Source organism: Oncorhynchus gorbuscha, linkage group LG08 (assembly GCF_021184085.1).
Source record: "Oncorhynchus gorbuscha isolate QuinsamMale2020 ecotype Even-year linkage group LG08, OgorEven_v1.0, whole genome shotgun sequence".
NCBI classification, from domain to species: Eukaryota; Metazoa; Chordata; class Actinopteri; order Salmoniformes; family Salmonidae; genus Oncorhynchus; species Oncorhynchus gorbuscha.
Genome location: NC_060180.1, coordinates 57,947,392 through 57,955,576, shown reverse-complemented (window position 1 = coordinate 57,955,576; position 8,185 = coordinate 57,947,392). Strand labels below are relative to the sequence as shown.

At 39.9% G+C, this 8,185-nt stretch overlaps 1 long non-coding RNA gene across 1 annotated transcript; it reads left to right on the top strand.

The window, feature by feature from the left end:
* The first annotated feature begins 6,555 nt into the window (after positions 1-6,555).
* LOC124040949 lies at positions 6,556-7,930 on the top strand. The gene is made up of 2 exons (XR_006839829.1): positions 6,556-6,889; positions 7,393-7,930. It is a non-coding gene; the product is annotated as an uncharacterized LOC124040949 (long non-coding RNA).
* The last annotated feature ends 255 nt before the right edge of the window (positions 7,931-8,185 follow it).

The window sequence follows — 8,185 nt, the reverse complement described above, 5'->3', positions numbered from 1 at the left end:
CAGGAAATCCCACCAGAATCCCTCAGGAAACATCAAAATGAGCATGTCCTACAATATATCATAAATCCTAGTGGTTCTACTCCTACAGGCTCCTGCGGGAATATATGTGAGATGTGCAAGATATTTTAAATTCCTTCAGGATATCTTTTTCCTGCAGGATTTCATCAAACCACAATCAGTCCACAATTGGGCCACAATCAGCCCAGGGACATTCTATAGTATGAGGGGGGAAATCTTGTATTTAACTTTAACTTCTTTGACTGAATCCAATATGGCTTTGCATCTGACAGACACAACAGCGTCTTTCTCTTTCCTGGCCAGAGGTGGGTATTATCTAGAGATGTATTATTTGGCTTAATCTAAAAATAAAAATGGGAGTCTTACCTGATCTTTCAAAAGCTAACACTGCTCATTCATGCCTCCATTCTCTACCAGGCAATCTATCACAGACACTTTCATCTCAAATGATTTCTATAAAATTAGAAGAGCTGTTGTTTGTAATGTGATTTAAAGGGCTTGTCCATGATACAGGAAAGGGGTGTCAGTGTTATATTCTGTGTTGTCCATCCAGGGCATCAGCTACAGATAATGTGCTATTACTTTGGTGGAGTCCAAAATGGCACAAAATGATACGGTCCACTTCTTTTGACCAGAGCCCTGTGGGGGAATATCAAGTAGTGTCAACCAATAAAATCGCTGAACTCTACCACTATGTAATTACAAAGCTTCAACTAAATAACATGTTAGTAAAATGTTACTTAAGTAATTACAGCGATATTACACAGACATAACAGCAGCTAATTAGTGTTACCAGTTGTTATATTGTCTGTCTCCAGAAAGTTAAAACTGCTGTTCCTATCTGAAGAGAGAAAAAAAAACATGTCAATATTTTCATTTGAAAGTGACATTGAACTTCATCAGATCTCATCGTTACCACCATCCCCTTGCTTTTTGAAAATGTGTAAGTAGGGAGGAATATTACGCTCTTTAAAATTAGAATTCAGAGAGTGTGTAATTGAAACAATTCTAGATGAGACAGTGTGTGGGTAGAGACCCCATTAAAGGGCTAGCAAGGCCTGTGTGACGACTGGGTGACACAAGGCTCATTTGGATCAAGATCAGAAAACTGCAGGTCCCTTGACAGGTGGTGGTCTCTCAATGTGCTATTAGAAATAAGGACACTGCACTGAATCATATACAGACACAGGATATGTCCCATATGGCACCCTATTCCCCACATAGTGCACTACTTTTGACCAGAGTCCTATGCACTACATAGGAAATAGGGTGTCATTTGGGACCTAGATATATAGTTCTAAATGAGAGAGTATGAATCATCATCTCCAGATTAAATTAAAATTATAGGGCCTCACTGTTGACATCTATGCAATCAGCAAGGATCACACTTTGGAGTCCCATAGATATTCAATATTTAAAACTTTCACAAATGTGATAAAAATCTGAATTGCAAATTCAGTTCATCATTTCCCCTTAGCCAACAATAGTCACCTTTCTATTTTAAAAGGTAATGACTCTGAATGTGCTAGTCGGGTGAGAAAAATCCCATCAGAATGGTATGGCATGGATGAATGAAAAGCGGTACGAAATTGGGTAACCAGCCATGCAATAACCTGTCCTAGCATAGAATAGATCAGTATTTTCCTATTACTTCAGTTCAATGTTCATATGTCTGATACTTCACATGTAAAACGCTGCCATGGATCCTTGCCAGGTTCTGTATGGTGCACATTATTTGCCCTAGCTTTCAGGATTTCACAAGGCAGCAATTTATGTCTCAACACCTCAGTCTGTGCTCTTCTTCTATTAACAATTTAGCAATGGATGCCATGGTCGCACTTCAGGATATCCTCTCTCTCTCTCTCTCTCTCTCTCTCTCTCTCTCTCTCTCTCTCTCTCTCTCTCTCTCTCTCTCTCTCTCTCTCTCTCTCTCTCTCTCTCTCTCTCTCTCTCTCTCTCTCTCTCTCTCTCTCTCTCTCTCTCTCTCTCTCTCTCTTACTCACGATTGTTTTTCTCCATGACTGCTCAGATTAATCAGCAGTTTACTGCCGCTGTCTGACAGTTTTCCCCTAGTTGGCTCTGGTCCAGATCAGCCTGAGACACGAGCCTGCCGTGAATCAGCATATTGGCAAATGGAACAGTTGTAATTTAGTCCTGAGGGGATACACGCTGCTGAGTAACAATCTCTCACTTCCACCCCTTGTTTCAACACTGTTTTGAATTATTCAAACAGACAACAAAAGGACCCAACGTGGCAGTTGGTACCTGCACATATAAAAGGAGTGTGAATCTCCTTGACAGCAGGATTTAACAACTGATAACAACACAATCGGGTCGAAGAATATGTTTAAAATTAGATGATGGATCTTCTGCACATGCAACAAGAATGAAACCAAAGTACTAGAGCCTACATTTAACTTAGAACATGAAGAAGCTGCAGTTTTCAGACAACGTGGACCTATCAGAAAATACAATATTGAATATTACAATGATATAGCACCATGCTCAAAAGCTAAAGTTATCTAACTGTCAGGGGTTGTGTTCAGTACAAGCAGCTACTGTAGTCAAGCAGTTATAAAAGACTATGGTAATTGAGGAGCAGCATGGAGTATGAAAGAGATGAGTAGGACATGATGAGGTCTGGAAATTCAACAGCAGTACCCAAACAGCAGCTCTTTCAAGTACAATCAAATGGAGGTTTTATTCAGTGTGGAAAATCAATACACTTGAATATGTTTTTACAAAGGGTCTCGTTGTCTCTTGGTGTAACTGGATTTAATGTATTCCAGCTGACAAAACTAATTAAGCAATATCTAGCTAACCCTCCACTCTAATGAAGAGCCAGGAGCAGTCAGACAGGAAACATTGAGAATGCTGATGTGGTAGAGTAAGGTAAGGTAGGCTAACTGAGTCTGGTAATGTTCCAAATGGCACTCGCATAGTGTGCTACTTTCGACCAGGCTCTGGTCAAACGTAGTGCACCATATAGGGAATAGGGTTCCATTTGGGCTGAAACCTAAGTCTGTCTGCCCACATATCTCATGCAGAGCCTTGTTATACACATCATATTGATTTTGGCTGGCAATATTGACACGATGCCGTGGCAAAGGAAGGGGGACAGCTCAATAGCATCATGCTCTTTCATTGCTGGTGTAAATTGTCAATCCCACGGTGTTATATACACTGAAGGTACAAAACTTTAGGAACACCTTCCTACTTTGAGTTGCACTCCTTTTTGCCCTCAGAAGAGCCTCAATTCATCGGGGCATGGACTCTATAAGGTGTCAAAAGCGTTCCACGGGGATGCTGGCCCAAGTTGACTCAAATGCTTCCCACAGTTAGTTGTGTCAAGTTGGCTGGCTGTCCTTTGGGTGGTGGAACATTCTTGATACACCCGGGAAACTCTTGAGCATGAAAAACCCAGCAGCATTGCAGTTCTTGACACAACTCAAACTGGTGCGCCTGGAACCTACTACCATATCCTGTTCAAAGGCACTTTTTGTCTTGCCGATTCACCATCTGAATGGGACATATACACAATCCATGTCTCAAGGCTTGAAACTTAACTTGTCTCCTCAGGTTATCATCTATGATGATTGAAGTGGATTTAACAAGTGACATCAATAAGGGATCATAGCTTTCACCTGGATTCACATGGTCAGTCTATGTCATGGAAAGAGCAGGGGTTCCTAATGTTTTGTACACTCAGTGTATATTTTGTATCTCGCATCAGAATGTGTTGACGTCCCTTCTGCCTTTCAGCACTCTCATCAGTCTCCCCATATGACCTCTAGCCACAGAACTTTAAAGAACAACATATTTTACCACTGAATCCCAAAGGGTACCCTTTTCCCTATATAATGCACTACTGAAGGGTGCCATTTGGGATGTATCCGTAGACTACAGTACAAGAAGCTTCATCACAGCAAGAGGAGGGGTAGTGTCCTTTATTGGTAGGGACATCATACAGGGTTGGGACATGGACAAAGGATGCCATGGGACAGAAAACATTGACACATTTCATGCATGGTTGATGCACATGCACAGAGAATTGTATCACAACTTTGACCGGAACAGTCCTTAGCTGCACTCATGGCTCATGCTTACCTCATTGCTTCTCTCTCTATTTGAAAGGACTCAGGACTGACAGGGTGGAGTGCAATAAATGGTGGCATATTCCTTGAATACAAGAATCCTGAATGGTGAAACAGTAAACAGCCGATATATGGAGTGCAGTCGAAATATTCTAAGAGACACATACGCAAACGGGAGGCTCTATTTGGATAATAATACTTTGACAACAACATACTCCAAAGTGGGATATTGAAGCGATGATTGTGACTCAGCATCCTCACGACTGTCTGCTTCCATAAAAGATTAATGGCCGTAGATCTCAGCGAAGTGTTGAAGGATGGGGGAGAGATTACACATCAGGCATTTATCCTAAAATGGCTGTTATCTATGATCCATATTTAAAACTCATCCTGCTACACCTGCTTGGTCATACATTATTAACAACCGGTGTCTCGGTCCAATGAGCTGGTTCCTCGGCTTCTCTCTCTCTCACTCTGTCTCTCTCTCTGCTTCTCTTTCTCTCTCTCTCTCCATTTAATCCATTGGTAAATTAAGTTTCTAAATGGGAAATATAATTACACCACGTTTTTTTGCATTTTGAATAATAAATTATGATAAGATTAGTGCCATTATATTTCTTCTTTTTATGAATTATGAAGGGTTCTATGATGTTTTTTTCAGTGTAATTATTTTCCATGGGTTAATGTCTGAATATGCTTCTGCAGGGCTATAATAAAGGCAGTGTGATGGATTTGTATAACAAAATGCTATAACCAAAGGAGCCTTCAGTAATCCTCAACTTTCTCTCATTTCCCCCTTACCCTCTACTACCCCATTTATTTTTCACAGAAATTCACACAGAACAATTTATTGTGATTAGGCATGTAAATAAAAATATAATTTCTATATTTATTTTCTCCTTTCTTTCTCTAAGTCAATTACATTTATATTGAATAGGTGGCAGTGGAGAGAGAGTGAGGTATGGAGGGAAGGAAAGCAGAGTGATTATAATGTGAGATTACAGGCAGATTGCGCAGCCATTTTGTTGTAATTACAGAGGGAGAGAGGAGAAGTAAAGGGCCCCGATGCTCAGATGGCAGTATCCATTTAATTTAGGAACGGTCTCTGCTACCTCTCAATGCTCCTGTAAATATTATATATCCCAAGCACAGCATTCAGTGGGATGGAATGTTGGCCCATTGTACGATTCATGGCTGCATCTTTATCTCAGTTTTATGGGTTCATTTGAATGTATCGATCCTGTTGTGTTGTAATGCAAGCATTATTACTCATGATGCACAAAGGGGGTAATAGAATGAATAAAATCAAGCCTCTAATCAATTCCCTTCATAAAAGATCATGCTGTTCTTTATGTTGTGCATGGGCCTACTGACAATAAAGGGGGTAATGCAGCGGAACTGCAAAGCCAAAATAAATGGAAATTGTTACATCCTATAAGAAATGTATCTATTTCCTATTGCATATTGAGTGTCTATCTAGTAGACAAAAATACTCTGACTTTACTCATTCTACAGAATCCTGGTCAATCCACTTAGAGAGGCTAAACCATAGAAATATAACCATTCTTGTTCTGTGGGCTGGACAAACCCATGGACATTTTTTAAGATGGGAAAACCTAATGCTCACACACACAATTTATAACCCAACATTTAATAGAAAAATATGTGTTCATCTTTTTTTTCACAGATAAATGCAAATTAGTTTTTCATTTTATTGTTCTGTAGCACTTTACATATTCTAAAACATACTGATTAAAACTTACGGAACCAAGTCTAGACTGCACACGTATATTATCTCTGAAAAAGATGACAATGGCTCCACCTACTGATCTTACCTACCAGCTTGTGCTTTTTTCCTCCCACAATACTTTTATTTTGAAAACGAGGCGATACGTTATACAGGTAGTAACCTTCCACTGGGTGAATGTTTATTTCCAAGTTCAAAGCAAATTTCTAGCTGAATCTTCCGTGTCTTTTGCCTCGCCTTTTCCTGTTGCGCACAGGCCTTTGAATTTACATTGAGATTTATATTCTAACCTAGTTGTTTGCCGTAAATCGCACCAGTTGTGTGAATTCTGGCATGCAAGCCTGGTCCCAATGACACTACGGAAACCAATACATATTTAGTGGAAACGAGAAAATGCGATTTTCATTTAGTAAAATATACTACAGTTGCTAGCCACGCTTGCCCCTCTTGGATAGCATCGGCTCAGCTTTCCAGGTGCTATTGTAGCAAAGAGGGTTCCATTCTTTCTGGTTCTAAATGAGCCTACCGTTACTCCTTATAGTCCAAAGGACCTTACATGTTCAGTTGAGAGGCGAATTGGCTCTGGCAGCCAAAACGGACAAGTACTCCATCTAACTAGCCGACTAAACTCAACTCCACCGTGTGCCATTTATGTGAGCGCACTGGAGCTTCAAAGTTACATAAAATGAAGTTATCAATTACACAGAACAACGTCATGTGTAATCGGGGGCTGTTCTTTTGAAATATGTCGTTTTTGATAATTTCCTTTATTGTGAGGTTCAGTCCGCCCACACTAGTCACCGCTCAACTCCATCTTAAATAGAGGAGTTGGAGTTTGATTGGCTACATCTAAATAAATAGATTCTCAATTGCTGAAAAATTCTGTAAAGATAGCTAAAGCGCTCTACATGTATATCACCTCTAAATAATTTCACAAATGCAAAATGTACGCTATTTTAACCGTTTTTTACACACTTGGATGCGACTGTATTTTTCAGTGACAACACGTTCTAACGTTACCTACATTTAGGTAAGCCTGTCTTCCTCTTTTTTTCAGTAAACATGCCATGTAACATGGAAAAATGGCAGTGTGGGAATTATAACCCTATAAAGGTGTGTAGTAATTTAACCTTTTATTTTTAGAAAATTATTTCTCGCTGATTTCAGTTCCTTATGTTCCCAAACCCGTACTGCAAGCGATGCGTTTTAAAGTTCATAACGAGCGTCAAAACACCCCGGATCAGAAGTTACTATCGTCAATAGACGTAGTTAGCGTCTATGAATGGGCTAGGTCAAATGCGGTAAGATTGTAGGCAGCAATTGTTTGTATGGATATTGAAATTGACCAAAAGTGTCAAGCTGCTATGTTACTATGTGTTACTAGTATGTGCATGCATGTGCCCTTTTAAGTAATATATTGGCCAAAGCCAGTGTCACGTGTGTCTGTCTATCTCTGTGGCTGTATGTATGTGCAGTGTCTCATCCACAGTCTGAGCGCGTCTGTCTGTCTGTCTATGGTCCTGTTCTCCCCAGGACACACAGAGGTCCTCGTGTTGGAGGAGAAGGCCAACTTCTCAGGAGACTGTATTCTGGGGAGGGAACTGCCATGTTTGAAGATCTCTATGACAATGTGAAATCTCTGCAAATCCTGTTGGACTCACAGGCTGACCTAATATACCCAACTCTGAAACACTGAATGGTATTATTGAATGAAAAGTGTTCAAAAAAAGCATGGATATCATCCATTAGAAAAGACACATTACATTACATACATTCTACTGTCAGTCACACCTTCAAATGGCAAGTTCACATTAGCTACAGTGCCTTCAGAAAGTATTCACACCCCTTGACTTTTTCTACATTTTGTTGTGTTACATCCTGAATGTAAAATGCATTACATTGAGATGTGTCACTGGCCTATACACAATACCCCATAATGTCAAGGTGGAATTATGTTTGTAGACATTTTTACAAATGTATTCCAGATGAATGCTGAAGTGTCTTGAGTCAATAAGTATTCAACCCCTTTGTTATGGCAAGAAGTAAAGATGTGCTTTAACACGCCACATAATACTTTGCATGGACTCACTGTGTGCAATAATAGTGTTTCACATGATCTTTGAATAACTACCACACATACAATTATCTATAAGGTCCCTCAGTCAAACAGTGAATTACAAACAGATTCAACCACAAAGATCAGGGAGGTTTTCCAATGCCTTGCAAAGAAGGGCACCTGTTGAGCATGGTGAAGTTATTAATTATACTTTGGATGGTGTATCAACACACCCAGACACGACAAAGATACAGGTGTCCTTCCTAACTC